Source organism: Vombatus ursinus, unplaced genomic scaffold (genome assembly GCF_900497805.2).
Source record: "Vombatus ursinus unplaced genomic scaffold, bare-nosed wombat genome assembly UNPS02014942.1, whole genome shotgun sequence".
Lineage (NCBI taxonomy): Eukaryota > Metazoa > Chordata > Mammalia > Diprotodontia > Vombatidae > Vombatus > Vombatus ursinus.
The window spans coordinates 23,956,600-23,973,780 of record NW_020954720.1 but is presented as its reverse complement, the minus strand read 5'-3'; the positions used below and the strand labels follow the sequence as shown (position 1 = coordinate 23,973,780).

General features: G+C 34.7%; 1 pseudogene; it reads left to right on the top strand.

The window, feature by feature from the left end:
- The first annotated feature begins 378 nt into the window (after window positions 1-378).
- On the top strand, window positions 379-1,659 carry LOC114029949 (annotated as a pseudogene).
- Window positions 1,660-17,181: the final 15,522 nt, after the last annotated feature.

The following is a 17,181-nucleotide window of genomic DNA, read 5'->3' as shown; positions in this document are numbered from 1 at the left end:
CAGGAAAAATATTACATTAACAATCTTGGCTACCATCTTATTGACTTGTATTACCACCATTTTCCAAGATTGTTCCAGTTCCTCTACAAAAAAGCTTTTACAAATGAACATCATAATTTACAGGTTTGGTTAAACATTTGGTGTATCTATCCCTATAACCACTTAATATCAGAAGATCCAAAGACACAATGTAGAAGTAGATACTGGTCTCATGTGGCAAAAAGGTAAGCAAAAAGCCAGAAGAGGTTGAAAAGTTGTTTTTAAAAATATTCTAGACCCACCCCTCAGGCCAGCCAACCAGCCTGCTATCCCCAACCTCATCTGTCTCCTCCCCATCAGGTTCCTGTCTTTCTGTTAGCCACCACCACAACCAGAGAAATGGTGACCGCCGAAGTAGTGAAGATTGGTAAGAAGCTGTATGAGGGTAAAGGAAAAGAAGTCTATGAATTGTTGGATAGTCCTGGAAAAGTCCTCTTGCAGTTTAAAGACCAGATTACAGCAGGCAGTGCAGCTAAAAAAATCATCTGGATGGAAAAGCTGCAATTTCAAACAAAATTACCAGCTGTATTTTTCAGTTGTTACAGGAAGCAGGAATCAAAACTGCTTTCACCAAAAAATATGATGAGACAGCTTTCATTGCACCTCAGTGTGAAATGATTCCAATTGAATGGATATGAGGAAGAATTGCAACTGGTTCTTTTCTCAAAAGAAATCCTGGTGTCAAAGAAGGATACAAGTTCTACCCACCTAAAGTGTAGTTGTTTTTCAAGGATGATGCCAACAATGATCCACAGTGGTCTGAAGATCAAGTTATTACTGCAAAAAATGGTGTTTTGCTGGGCTTACCATAGGTCAGACTGAAGTGGATATCATGAGTCATTCCACACAGGCTATTTTTGAAATATTGGAAAAATCCTGGTTACCTCAGACCTGTACACTGGTTGACATGAAGATTGAATTTGGTGTTGATGTAACTACAAAAGAAATTGTTCTTCCTGATGTTATTGATGATGATTCCTGGAGGCTCCGGCCATCTGGTGATAGAATCCAATAGAAAGACAAGCAGTCATACCAGAACCTTAAAGAAGTGACTCCTGAAGGCCTCCAGATGGTGAATAAAAACTTTGAATGGGTTGCAGAAAGAGTAAAGTTGCTTCATAAAGTAGAAAGTCCATGCAGAGTTGTGGTATTGATGGGCTCAACTTCTGACCTTGGTCACTATAAAAAAAAATTAAGAAGGCTTGTGGAAACTATGGAATTCTCTGTGAACTTTGAGTAACGTCTGCCCGTAAAGGACCAGATGAAACTCTAAAGATTAAAGCAGAGTATGAAGGAGATGGTGTTCCTACTGTGTTTGTGGCAGTAGCTGGCAGAAGCAAGGATTTGAGACCAGTAATGTCTGGTAACACTGCATATCCAGTAGTCAACTGTCCTCCCCTTACACCTGATTGGAGAGCTCAGGATGTATGGTCCTCACTTCGAATGCTTAGTGGTCTTGGCTGTTCAACTACACTGTCACCTGAGAGAGCAGTTCAATTTGCAGCCCGGATATTTGGATTAAATAACCATTTAGTATGGGCATAACTTCGAGGAAGCATATTAAACACATGGGTTTCCTTGAAGCAGGCAGATAAGACAATCAGAGAATGCAGTTTATAAGAAGAATGCAGTGCATTTTTAAAAGTGGAAAACAAAAAGATTCTAATTTAACTTCAAAAAGCATTACCAATCAGGCAAGAGAAAAGATGATTCTAAACTAATTGTAGAATAATACTAATAAAATTTCTTACTTGGTTTTAAAAAAAATATTCTAATAAATTACCTCTGTTTTGGCTAACTGTCCTACTTGGGGTTGCATCCATCTAGTAAAGGTGTTCTTAACATTTCCTGTGGCATGGATTCTTTTGGCTGTCCAGTGAAACTGATGGGCCCCTTCTCAGAATAATATTTTTAAATAATTGAAGAAAAAGCTAAAAGTTAATGAAAATAAATATTTAGGGTTTTGACACTCTGAAATCTATCCAAGGACACAAGTTAAGAGCTCCTGCTCTAGTGTTTGCTTAAGGAGTTATGGCTTATTTATAGCTAGGAAAAAAGAGAGGAAAATGGATGGATAGCAATGTTCTATAAAAATCAACATTCCAAATGACATGGAGCTTCTCAGTAGAAGAGAATTGATAAAACAGACAGGCAGTTCCTTAGAAAAGTTAGCAGTGAGATTTTTCAAAGGAGACTGCAAGGAACTTACATCCCAACATTTCCCAACATCAGGGGATATTGAAGCTGGGGGAACTGCTCCACTGATGCAAGTGGATTGCTCTATGTTTACTTTCTATTGGAAGGTCTTAGGATCTAGAGCTAGAAGGGACATGAGATGTCAAATAGTCTTGGCCGTACCTTTTACAGATGAGAAAATTGAGATCCAGGTAAATTTACTTATTATGATCTCCTTGAAGGCAGGGACTTTTTTTTTCTTTCTTTGAATCCCTAGCACTTAGCACAGTTCGTGGCCAATACAAGACACTTAACAAAGGCTAGTTGACTTAACATGAAGTTAGACCTGAGATTTGAATCCCATTCTCTTCCTCAAATTCTATTATGACCATATCCTTTATTGGTTTGCTTCTGTCACCACTACTTTATTGCTTAAACACGAACTTGTGAAGAAGATAAAAGGATTTGAGGAAGATATGCACAAATGCCAGATTATTAAGGAGGATGAAAGCAGGAAACAAAATGTGCAACATGAATCAACAGATGAACAATCAGAAGAATGTAACTTAAGAAAAAAGGAAGCAGGAAAACTTTGGGGTCATTTCACCAACCTGACTTCTGATGTGGAAACAGCATCTAATTCTCCATGAAACAAATATGATATAGTAGTAAAGAGAAGAGGAGGAAGAGGAGGAGAATTATGGAAAGTAAAAAGAAAAGGAGGAATGGTGGAGCTGGTATGGGTGACAGTAGTAGTAACATCTAGCATTTATACAAAACTTTTAAAATTGCAAAGTGCTTTACATATATTATCTTATTTAATCCCACATGTACTAGATATAATAGTACAAAATACTAAAATGATATAAACTTGTGTGGCAATTGATAATACTAAGCAAAAGAGGAGAAAGTAGTATAAAGGGATATCATTGTGCTATAGAACATATGACCAGGTTAAGGAAGTAGATGATTGATTTTTGATATAGATTTAAAACTGGCACAAAAGCAGTAGCTAATAGTGATGGGGGTATTCAATGCTCTAGATATCCTATATCATTCCATTAAAAAAGAGAATATGACTGATAGATAAATAGAGAGAAATACTGGCAAACTATTCCCATAACATAAGAAGACATTTTCAGTGAATTTAATTGAGAAGATCTGAAAAGTTCCTGAGAAGAAACCATGAAAAAGGATACCATCAGTTAAAAAAAAGTAATTTCCTTTGTACAAAATCTTACATTTTCAAATCAAATCAAGGTTACATTAATAATGACAGAAAGAATAATTCATATTACTCCCCTTCACCAAAAACAACATCATATGATTAAAAGGCTAATTTGTTAAAGAAATAGATACATAAATTTAGGATACGCTCTCTGGATTAAATGACAAGGCCCTTATTTGAAAAAAAAATGATTATTTTGGGAAGATAGAAACTTCCCTGTGGATCTGGCTCTGGAAGCAGGTAGACCTTTAAAATATTATTTTGTAACCCACCATTTTTCTTATATTGCTTTGACTATGTTAAAATATCTTTCTAAAATCATTTTCTTAAAATGCAAATAAAGGAATCTTTAGAACTCATGAAAAGCACCTAAATAACAATGTCCTTGAAGAAGTGGCTTTCTTTACTAAGGCATAATTTAATCATTTCTGCATGGAAGTTTCTGAATGTTCTTCCCTTTTGCATTTAATTCGACAAAGAAACTGGAGTCCCTCACCCATACAATCTTTGATCATGAGCAGTATTGATTATCACGGGCTTTGCACATGCACATCCAATAGTAGCTAGTCAAAATCCTTATGAAGATCAAATGAAAACCAGACAACCTTGAAGGCAGAGACAACCAGATTCTCTGAAACATAGTACCAGGAAAATTGGATTCAAATTAATGGACTGAGAGAATGCTATTGCTGAAAGTAAGATGGTGATGAGATGCAGAATCTTGGTCATACTGTTCCAGGAGCTCAGTGACTTACTTTAAATTTTTGAGAATCTATCAGTTCCTCCCCATTCTTTCTCCAGATTCCCTGTTTTTAACTCTTTGAAAAATATTTTGTTTTTTAAGGAGGTAAAACTACACAATATATTATTTGATTTCTCCATAAAATAGTAGTAAAGTTCAAATCTTGTCAAATTGTTCTAACTGATTGAACCAAAGTACACTGTTAAATTACCATGCATTCAGATGAGAGGAATAAAAAGGTTGCAGGTAATAAATAGTCATTATAATCTCCAAATTTATAAAAATTGATACACAATGATGTCATTTTGTCTTGTCTACCAACCAAAACTTGTTTCTTTCTGTCAATACTAACTCTGAAACCATAATTCATAAGAAGCATTTGACTGAGTAGGTATGAGAATCATGCTAGTACAGATGCTGGATAATGGAAGAAGAAAGATCAATTTATTAAACATTCTATGTAGTAATTTTCTAACTAGTTCTAGAACTGCAGATATCCTTGAAATAAAAAAAAGGAATCTTTGGAGATTTTCTGTGATATAATGGTTAGAGTGTTAGGCTTAGAATCAGAAGGACCTGATTTCAAATCCTATCTCTGACATTAACTTGCTATGTAGTGAAGGGCAAGTCAAAATCTTTTTTGCCTCACTTTCCAATGAAATGAGAATAATAATACCCATTGTATCTAAAAGTTCAAGGTTATTGTAAGAATCAAATAAAATAATGTACTGCATGCAAATCACTTTGTGATATTTAAAGCTCTGTATGAATACTAGTTCTCATTATCTTTATTGGTAATAAAGCAATGAGCCTGAATTAAGAAAGTTCTGAGTTCAAATCCAGCCATAGACATTTACTAGGAATGTGACTCTAAGTGAGTAATTTAACCTATGTCTTTCTCTGTCCTTGTCTGTAAAATAGGGATAACACTATCATCTACATGTCAAGGTTGTTGCGAGAATAAAATGATATAACACTTTAAAAAATACATTGTAAACATTAAAATGCTGTTGTTGTTATTACTATTATTAATTATTTATTTCTGACCTCATGGGACTCTGTGTCTATCTGTTCAGGCAGCAGAGAATGTTTTGTTCATAGAAATTATTAATTGGCTTTTTAATCTCTAGACCTAAAAATGTCTGGGGACAACCAGATTTAATTAGACCACTGTCTCTGTGGATTGTAAAAGCAAATAAAAATTATCCAATTATACTGAAATCATCAATGGGAACATTCTACATAATTCATAGCTCATAATTAAATAAGTGAATGGCATCATTTGTTTCTGATCATGGGTGATTTACAGTGTAGCAAGTATACAGTGTTATTTGTTACTTCTTTAATAACAATGTCATTACACAGCCAATGATAATCCACCAGCTCTGCAGAAGTAGGGCCTGTTCATGAGGAACAAGAATGACTCTCTAATAAATGCTTGCAATTTAAAAAAAAATGAATTAAATGGCAATGTCTGTAATTATATCACAATGATTAGCTGAAGTGAGTATAATGAACCATGCACTGAATATTTAATAGACATAACAGAAAGCCTCTATTACCCAAGTCTACTTTGATCTTGGTAAAGTCCACTGAGTATTAGACTGAAATGTGACTGACTTCTAAGGGATAAGATTTGTTAGATATTCAGAGGCATGGAAATCAGTGTTAAATAAATGTTTAATATCTTAGTGACTAAGACCTGTCCTGGGCATAGTATTATATTTTTTCCTCTCTTGCCTGCATTTCATCTTTGGGAACCATCTTTCCTCACTAAAGTCATTAATTTACACAGGAAATGAATGGATAGGAATCAGTTAGGTCATTCAGTCTCACCATCCTAATGCTAGACAGATCGCTGAATGATCTATTTAGCTGAACTTGAGAAAATCACCAGAAGAACACAATTGCTACATCATTTTCTTAGAAAATACATGGATTTACTTATCATCTCTGAACATGACATAGAATGAATTATTTAAGGGTGCCTTTCAGGTATAATGAAAACAGGCTAAATATTCTAAATGGCATATAAATGCATATGTTTATTATTTAATAAAATGTTGAGGGCATATTCATTAAGAGCCTGTTTAAAAGATGGAAAAGTTTAGTTTTTAATTATTTTATTTGTTCAGTGATGGGCTTATGGGTTTATTCATCCAAGCTGAGTTTTGCTTATACTCAGAAGAATATCATATAATTTTTTCAATAACTTTCTCAAATTTTAGCTTCTCACAAGATATTGATTTAAGCCTTCCCTACTTATAACTTCCTTATAAACACATTAACATCTCATACTTATTACTGAATTTAAAGGTTTTTGTTTCATTTCCTTTTCATTTTCTGTTGTCCAAATTCTGATAGTTTTTCATTCACAACTAGGCTAAAAAAACCCCACCAACATGCCAACACTTAAATTCACATATTATTATATATGGCTCATAATACAGACAGAAATAATTAATATCATTGAATAGTCTATGAGAATTTAGCTCTGGAGGATAGCTTAGGAAGGTATGGAGGCCCCTCCCTCCTTCCCCAGTAGTACCAACCTGATTCTGTATTTGATCCAGGCAGTGAACAGAGGAATAGTTTGAAGATGTTTTTAAATTTCCTTCTCACTTTATAGAGTGTATTCAGTTGTACATTCCAGAATTAGAAAGTCCCAGCCATGTGGAAGTGCATAACCAGACATTTAAAACCTTGTATTCAAAAAATGCAAGATAAACATTTGAGATTCAATATCTTCTTTGATAAGATTAGAAGATGGAACCACCAGATCCTGACAGCAAATTGTTTCTTCTGAACTACACTTTGAGGTCTTCTTTGATATTACAATGCATAAGAAGAGATTTGATTCTTTACAATACTGAGACTTTCATCCTCTGAAAGATCAAAACCCCTTAGTAGCTGCTAAGGCTATAAATTTCACCAGCTGGATATCAGCTTCAGATGACGGAAATCGTTCATTTCCAAAACTGCATTTGAAGTCTCTTCAGTTTGGTAAGACCTCTAGAGCTTGTATTCCATTTGGAAAGTTCTTCAGGAATTGAGAGTCATCTCCTGGTTATAATGAGGTCTTTAGTGGAAGTAAAAAATCAATACTGAAAGAAAAAAAAAATCACTCTTATATTTGGATGAATAATCATTTTATTTCAATCATACTGAAGTCACAGCTGTTATTTCCATTCTGACTATAGAGTATAACCCAGAACCACCTCTCATTCCAGATAAAGATACATTAAGAATGAAATATAATGTAATAAATAGTAGAGCTATCAACTTAGCTTGAGCAGATTTATTTGGATTGCTAAGTCAGTAGTAAAGATACTGTTTCATTAATCGCTTTTTGTCATTATTGACAATAAATCATTTCTATTACTCTTTAATCAAAAAGGAATATCTCTTGTCATCTGGCACTTTCTTTTGTCCATCATGAATTAAAACAAGGCAAAGTGAGATAATAATTAATAAGAGCAAAGCTTTTGAAATTTCACAAAAAGAATAACTCAGAGATGTGTGAGTTTTAAAACCTCACACATTGTCTGGATCCTGACATCACTAAAAATGTATTGGGAGACATAGATTTAGTTACAATGACCCTTTCTAATCCATATATTTTAAAGCAAATATAAGGATGGGGATTTTACCTCAACCCCAATTGATATAATCAGTGAATGCCCAGTCAGCTGAATTCAGTCAATCAACTGTATAAACGAGGGGTTAAGCAATTTTATTTCAATCCCACCAAAATATATATGAATAAGTCTTAAATAAATTGGAGAATATTATAGAGCTTTGGTCATTAGATGAGGGCATGCGAAAGGAAAAATCTTGTAACTGGCTAAAATCAGAGAAAGATATTGCTAAGGTCATGTATAAAAAATAACCAGTCAAGCAGTTAACCAATTCAGAAATGAACTAAAGTACAGATTCAGAAGTTGAGGGGATTCCAGAATTGAATGTTGAAGCCAGACCACAGCAAAAGGAGAGAATCTCTCTTTCTCTGTTTCTGTATCTCTGTGTCTGTCTGTTTCTTTCTGTGTCTCTGCTTGTCTCTGTCTGTTTATATCTCTCTGTCTCTGTCTCTCTCTGTTTCTCTCTCTGTCTCTCTCTCTGTCTCTGTCTCTGTCTCTGTCTCTCTCTCTCTCTCTCTCTCTCTCTCTCTCTCTTTTTCTCTCTCTATCTCTCTTTTTCTCTCCACTCTCATCAAAGATCATAGAGAATGGAGCAGTCTGGGAATAGAGAACTATACAACCCATAATCCAGTGACATCATGAGGACAAGTAGTTGCCCACATTGAGTCACCTGTGAAGGAAAAAAGCTTTAAGAAGCATGACCTCTTGCATCAGAGAGAAAGAGCAGCTATGAAATAAAAAAAAAGATGTCCAGAACATAGAAAGTCAGAAGTTTTGAGTCACTGCTTTGCCACAAGTGTGTCCTCTACATGTGTCAGTGTTTGAGTCAACCTTTTCCATGAGACTGCATGCATGTGAATAAATTAGGCCTCTAGATTTGGGGGGGAGGGAGACATGTTTGTAACACCTGTTCTTAGTATACTACCTTACTGAAAGTCTTTGGTAACAGTAATTAATGCTGATGGCTAGTAGGAAACTCACCAGTGGCACCTCATGAGCACCAATATTGAAGCTTAACACCTCACAGTTAAACAGAGATTTCTGAGAGTCGCATACAAACTATGTCTGAGACTCCAAACAGCAGGGTCAAGTTGGTAGAATGAGCCCAAAGAGAATATTGAACTTCCAAAACATAAGTATTTTGCAAGTTAATTATATGGTTTCACACTTTCTTCCCCCAGGCTCCATTCTGTCACTTGTTAGAGATGTTACTGGGTATCTTTGTCTTTGAGGTAAGTGAAAGTAGGGTTCATAGTCATCTGGGTTATAGCTGAAAGAAGTTTCTATGGACTGAATGTCTGGCTGCTGCTGAGGGTGGGGTAGGACAGCATCCAAGGGTAAGTAAGATAAGGTGGGGTTAAGGATACAAATGCCAGGAGAAAGGAGAATCCCTGAACACTAGAAGCTTTCAAAATTGCTTATGAAGAGAAATCATGCCTTTGGGATAGGAGCACCTCTTCTACTGCTGAGGACCAAGGCAGAAGAGAAGAATAATGGAGAGAGATGCCACTACCATGGCCACTTGAGGCTTTTTCAGTCACAGAAGGAAGCCTTCCCTGGAATGGTGCTGTCAGTAGCTTTTATATGCCCTTCTTAAACAAAGTCCCTGATTTACCCAGGGTGTGGGTTTGGCATGAGGTTTTAGTCTGGGCAATTTCCCACACCTTAGAAAAATACTTTGAAGCCACTATTTTGAAGAAATGAACTGTTTTGCAAAGCTGAATCAATTAAAACACCAACAAACCACCTTCAAAGTTAATGTCACTAATCAGTTTCTGAGGATGGTTATCAGTTGTAAGGTAGAAATATATTTATATTTTTGACAAAGGTGACAATAATAAAGCTTCCAGACCCACACAGCTCCCTGGGGGACCACCTTTCAAAAGAAGAAATTTGGTCAAATTAAGAAAAGAGAAGGATAATATAATTGATCAGATGAAGGTAAACAAAGAATATCAAGGCCATCCTCAACATTTACACAAAGAAATAATAGCATGTACTATGCTACTGAACCATACCAGTCAATTAACTAGTGTTTATTAAGCAACTATTATGTGTCTAGTACTGTTCCAGGTCTTGTGCTAGGGGCTAGCTAGCACTGCAATTCATATAACGAAACAATCTCTACTTGAAAGAAGCTTATAGCTTAATGGTATAGACAAAATGATTGCCATAGTGAGTCGGTGATAAGCATAGTAAAGATATAACTAGATGGAAGTAAGAGAGCAATAGAGAAATAGAGAAACAGAAATAGAGAAGTGGGAGTCAGGATCATGAGAAAACAAGGATTTAAAATATAAAAGAGACAGCTCAATTCACATAGACCCCAAGACACTGTTGTAGTTAAGTAAGCATCCAGCATTTGGGAATAAAAGAACTTTCTGGGACAGGATCATTACTCCTCTTTCCAGGCAAGACCCTCATCTTATTCTGGCTGCTGTTATTATATTAAGGCACAAGAGTCCATTTGCTAACCACAACAGTTATTGAGTCTGGTCTTACATCTTTTACCTTTGCCTTGTGGTTGAAAACTGTACTGTTTTACATACCTATTCTTGCCTTGTTTTATCCATTTCTATCATCTAGATGCCTGAGGTCAGGATGGCTGCCAGCAGTATCCTATGATATCGTGTCACTTTTTTGCTGAAGAAACTTCAAAGACTTCCTATTTTCTTTAGGATAACATATATACACTCCTATTTGACATAAAAAAGAAAAAAAAACTCACACGGGGCAGTGCGGTGGCACAGTGGATAGAACACTGACCCTGGAGTTAGGAGGGCCTGGGTTCAAATTCAGCTTCAGACAATTACTAGGTTTGTGACCCTGGGCAAGTCACTTAACCCCAATTACCTCAAAAACAAACAAACAAACCAAAACCTCACAATCTGACTCCAGCTTGTGTTTCTAGACTGATTATATACTACTTCCCTTTCCATATTCTATGGGTCAGAAAAATGGGCATATTTAGTGTTCCCTATATTCAAGACTGTACCTTTGACCACTAAGATTTTGAATAAGCTATGCCCCACTCTCACTCCTCCATGCCCAGAATTATTCATTATTCTCTCCTCTCTCTGTCTCTCTGTCTCTCTCTGTCTCTCTGTCTCCCTCTCTCTCTCTGTCTTCCTTCCTCTCCCTGTTCTTGTCCATCTCTACTTCTTGCAGGCTCTGGATTCTTTCAATATTTCCCTCAAGTGCCATCTAATTCAACAGGTGTTTTTTTTTTTTAAATTTCACTGGTCATTAGGGAAACGACCTCCAAATTATCTTATATTTATTTTGCCTATGTCTTCTATATACTAATATATGAAAATGTTGTATCCCTCCAGTATAAAATAAATTCCCTGGGGGGCACTTCTTGTATCCCAAGCACTTAAAACAGCAAATAGTAGCAAAGTAGTTACTAAATAAATGCTTATTGGCTATAAAATGGCAGAAAAATGTTAAAAACTATTGAAATAGGAGGCAAATAAAAATCCATGTCACCACCTCAAAGGAATCCTTAATTGTCCACATCCAGAAATGTGATTGACACTACAGAACTTTTAGACTGCAATTGAGAATATACATCAAACATCAAGAAAAACAAAAACATCTTATGCACCAATAAGAATCACATTGAGTTTGCAACAATAGTGAAAAAACTAAAATGTGACATACCAAAAACAGTAGAAAAGGACTTAAATGTAATCATAATCTGTCCTGCAAATATGGCTTTAGCACAACAGGACAAAAAGAAATAGTACTTTAATGGAAGTAGACTTCTAAGCATTCATCTTGAGAACCAGAAATGCATAGAATCTTTCAAATAAAAACACAGGAGACATAAGAAACCTACATGAACCATGAAAGGTAAGGTTGGAACAAACAAATAGCAGTAAAAAAGAATATATGATACACATATAATTAAATACACAAGAGAACGATTATTGGCAGGGAAATTTAGAAGAGGGATATAAGTGGCAAAGTAGAGGTGAGAAGAAATATTCAATTTCAAACAAAGAAAATGTTCAAATTATAAGTGTGAGAAAAAATGATGGGAGAAAGTAGGAGACACAAAAATATGTATCTGGGATTGGGATCAGACTATTCAAATACCATATAGCTGGCACTAATTTCATCTCCTCTTTACTCCCTTTCTATCTCTTAAAGACAAGGAATGGAAGAGAAAAAAACAGTATAATAGAATATGATGGAGGGGAAAACATAATTATTATGATGAATATGAATAGGATGATCTCACTCATTAAATGGAGAAGGGTAGTACCATGTAATAACAATAATAACAATGAAAATAATGATAATAATAATAACTAGTATTTACATATAGCCTACTATATGCCAGACATGCGAATCACTTTACAAATATTATCTCATTTCATCAGAAAGCAAAAAGGAACATTTTTTTTTGTTTAGAAGACACACATTTGACTTATTTTTAGCTAAAAAAATTAGTATTTGAAGTTGAATCTATTTTTGCCTCAGATGAGTCTTAAGAAGCATTGACAAGGCAACAGTAAAAATAGAAATCATTAGGCACTAAAGAGGGAGACTCTATTTGGATTAAGATTTGATATAGAAAATTTGTGAAACTTCATAAAAACTTATTTATAGAGGAAATAAAAGGATATAAAAATTTTTCAAAAGCATGAATGCCAAATAGTCAACAAATATTTACATTGTTATTATTTTTACTATTTGCTAGGTATTGTAATAAGCACCAAGAATACAATACTAGCAAAAATAAAGAGTGTCTCTATTTTAATGAACTTATATTCTAATGAAAGAAGTTAACACATAAAAAGAAGCTGAAAAGATGAGAGAGGAATGGGAGAATGTACTCATTGTCCACATCCAGAAATGTGATTGATACTATAGAACTTTTAGACTGCAATTGAGAATATACATCAAACATCAAGAAAAACAAAAACATCTTATGCACCAATAAGAATCACATTGAGTTTGCAACAATAGAGAAAAAACTAAAATATGACATACCAAAATCAATAGAAAAGGACTTAAATGTAATCATAATCTGCCCTGCAAATACGGCTTTAGCACATATTTTAGCACATAGTGGAATACTGAGTATTATGAATCTGGGTACTTACCAGGAAGCTGATGGGCACTCTTAAGGTTATACCAAATTCTAAAATTTCCAGTTCATATCTGAGACAATGAAAATTAGGAGGTCCCTAAAGAGTATTTGGACCCCTCATCTCCAAATGCTCCAAAACATAATAATATTAAAACAATGTTCAATTTTCATCTTACCCTGAAACCAGATTGAAAAAAATAGCAATATATGAAAATGGTAAATGAAGCTGTGGGAAGACACTAATGCCCTGTTGATAGAATTGTGAATTATTCTAACAATTTTTGAAAATAATTTGGTACTACACTAGAAATGCAAACATATTACTTTTGATCCATCAGTACCGCATTGTTGCATATATCCTCAAGGAGATCAAAGAGGTAATTAACATATATAGAAAAATATTTATAACATAACTTTTTGGCTTGGGAAAAAATTAAAATTAATCTGCTGAACAAATTATGTTATATGAACTTAATTATTTTTCATAAGAATTATGTTATGCTGCTTAATAATGTTATATAAGATTCACTGCAAAATAAAATCTATAATTCTCTAGAATACTATCATACCTGAGCCCAATGACCTTCTTTTCAGTTAAACAATCTCAGCCAGAATCTGTGCAAGCATGACATCATGGGACTGACATTTAATACTGTACAGTACAGTACAATTATATGGGCACCAAATTTTGCCATGAACTTCCACAAGCCCTCATGACTGACAGTATCAAAATCCTTGATCAGATCAATAGACATTGTCTTTAGAGCTCTGCACTTCTTTTGGAATTGTCAAGCAACAAAGAGATAGATAGATAGATAGATAGATAGGTAGATAGATAGATAGATAGATAGATAGATAGAGACAGAGAGAGAGAGAGAGAGAGAAAGAGAGAAAGAAACAGAGACAGAGACAGAGACAGAGAGCTTGTGATTGTCATAGGACAACCTATTTCCCTTTCCTTTATAAAGACAGACAATGGAGGCATCCTTGAAGCGCTGGAGGTAAACTTCCTCTTGCCATATAACCCCGAAGATTTCAGTTAGCTTTTGTGTGAGCCGTGAACACCCTGCCTCTAAATCTCCTCTGGAATAGAATTAGTACCAGGTGCTTTGCCATATGAGAGATGCCTAATGGTCTTCAAAACCTCTTCTTCAGTCGGAATTTCTACTAAAGAGGAATTGACTTCAACCTGAGGTAAATACAGTCAATGGCTTCAGCATTGGTTGATGATAGTTTGTTGAGAATGCTATGGAAGTGTTCAGCCCATCTCTCCAGGCTCATATCCCTGTCAATAATGTGTCTTCACCAGCACTGAGCAGTTGAGATGCACTATAAGTCCTTAGTTGATAAATAGCCTTCAGGGCATCACAAAAGTGCCTTGGAGTATTAGTATCAGCATAAAACAGATAAAATGACCACAACAGTGTAAGGGAAAGCCCTGAAAGACATTAAAATTTTCATAAATTCATCGACCAATCTAGAGTATGGGTTTTCAGTCAGTCCTCCCTTTAAAGGGATGCAACTTGTCCCATAACATTTTAAAGGGACCCATATAGGAAAAAAAAAGATAAAAGAAATACTATAAAATGAAGTACAACCTATGAAGCCTGTGAATATTTTTAAGCCTTTGGTCTTAGTTTGAAATACTAAAACAAATAAAAAAAACCTAACATTCTAGAAAAATTGCATTAAAAAAGTTATTGGTAATAAATACATGTTATATACTCCTCTTCCTCTTCCTCCTCCTCTTGCTCCACTTAAGGGTGTCCTTACTCCAATAGTTTTATTGTTATGCTAATGGTATTTGTATTGGTATGTGTATGTGTGTGTGACTAGTGCATAGTAGCAACTAGGTGGCAGCTCTGGACCTGGAGCCAGGAAGAACTGAGTTCAAATCCAACCTCAGACAGTTTCTAGCTCTGTGAATCTGGGAAAGTCATTTTACATCTCTTTGCCTCAGTCTCCTCAGTTGTAAAGTGCTCATAATAATAGCACCTACTACCTATTGTTTTGTGAGGATTAAGTGAGATGACATTTGTAAAGTGCATAGCGCAGTACCTGGAATATAATAAGCATTTAATGAATACTTGTTTCCTTCAATTCTAGTAAGCATTCAATAAATGCTTCATTCATTCATAGATTTAAAGAACCTGAAATTCCAAAACAAACTTTACTGATTTAACTTTATAGAAATTAAAAAAAAGAAATTATATTTTCTACTCCTACTAGTTTGAAACTCATCATATTAGGCTTCATTGGTAGAATTTCCTTAGTTCTCTTTCCTAGATGGATGAGCACTGTGTTTTAACAACTGTCCTGTGCTAATAGCTCAAATATTAATGGGTGCTATTTACCCATGTCAAGCTTGTGGTTCCACTAAAATCCCCAGTTCTTTATTTTTTTTTCACATAAGTTATTGTGTATCTATATTTGTTCAATACTTTATTTGTACCATTGAATTTTTGAGCTCAAGGGCAGTCATTTTTATTTATCCTTTGTAGAAGTTAATTTTATTTAGTTTCAATTGACATTAATTCTTGTGTGACAATCCAAGAAAAAGATATTCCCAGAGAAAAATGAGGAAATCTATTCTATGGAAAGTAGGTGAGTGAGATCTTATTAAAAATTAAAGTTTAAAAAAGCATGCAATGAACAAGGAATGTGAAAATAATGTAATATTCCGCAATGAAGCTCCTCCTTTTCCATGGGCTTACTATTTATGATCTAGACTGTGGAGATAATTAAACTCAGTTGGTAACCAAACATGAATCCATGAAAACCCCTTGAAGTAAGCAGTAGCAATCAGAGATCTGTCATTGTAAGAATAATACAGAATAGAGCACTTAGCAAAGAACTATCAATTAGGAGAAAAAAAATCAGTTTGGAGAACTACCATTAAGGAATGAAACCTTCACCTTTCTAGATCCCTATGATGAATTGTACTTTAATTCATGAAGATGATACAGTTGTATAGAAGAGAATTACAAAAGGGCATAGTAGTTTTTTTTTTCCTATCTTGGGCCCAAATGTGAGTCCTTTCTAAGCTCTCTGTCATATGTGTATGGATATAGAGACACACACATACACATGTATATGTGTATATTCACACACATACATATGTGTAGTTCCATATTTTTTTTTCTACATACTGAAGCTGAAATACTGAGTATTATGAATCTGGGTACTTTCCAGGAAGCTGATGGGCACTCTTAAGGTTATACCAAATTCTAAAATTTTCAGAGGTTGTGTCTTTCACAAAAGCATAAAATATAAATAAGAAAACTGAGTATCACCAAGTTGAAGTGCTTTTTTCAAGGCAACACAGACAACATGTAAAATATCTGAATGTGAACCTAGGTTATCTGACTCCAAATCCAAAACTTTAGAGAAATCACTAAATCTCCCTGATCCTCAATTTACTCATATAACATGAGGGATTAGACTATGTAGTTTCTAAAACTTCTTCCCACTCTTTTCACTATGCCACACTGTTGTCCCACCATCTGGGTCACATTTGTCAAGCTGTGCTCAAGATGTTTAATACCTTTCCTAAAATTTAGGAACACCAGAAAATAATGAAACAGGTATGGTATATCCAATGTAGGGTCACAGGGGATTATTTTTGGACAGTTTCTAAATATTTTAGTGACCTATTTGTTCATTAGGGTAGACTTCTCATTCATTAACATAGATTATGATCCCCCTATGATGTAATAGAAGGTCTATTATTAAAGGCAATGAATGCCTTTAATGCCTACTGGATGCCTACTCTGTAGCTAAAATGACAATTTACCTTCACATTTTAAATAACCTTATCTTCAGAAAATAAACATATTCCTCAAATAATGGTAACGGAAAGGCCTATCTCTCATCTCTCAATGCTTTTAAGCTTTGTAGGCCCTAAAATAGACTAAACTTCATTATCAAGGGGTTCAAAATATTTTTGGGTACTGATTCTTTCTTCCAATCTATTAATGTCTTCTTTCTTCTTTGTGTTAATTGAATATTTCACATATACCATATGTGCCTTTATCCAAGACACTAAAAAACAAATGTTGACCAGTACTAGGGCTAAGGACAAATCTCTAAAACACTACAATAGAAATAAGCCTTTAATTCAGTATCAGGTCATTAATGACTACTCATGCACCCAACCTATCACTGTGAATATTCCTAGCTTTAGTGTCATCTATCCTAATTTTTTTGACCTTAATATGACTGTGTGACTATGTATCATCAATACATGTATCAAGAGAGA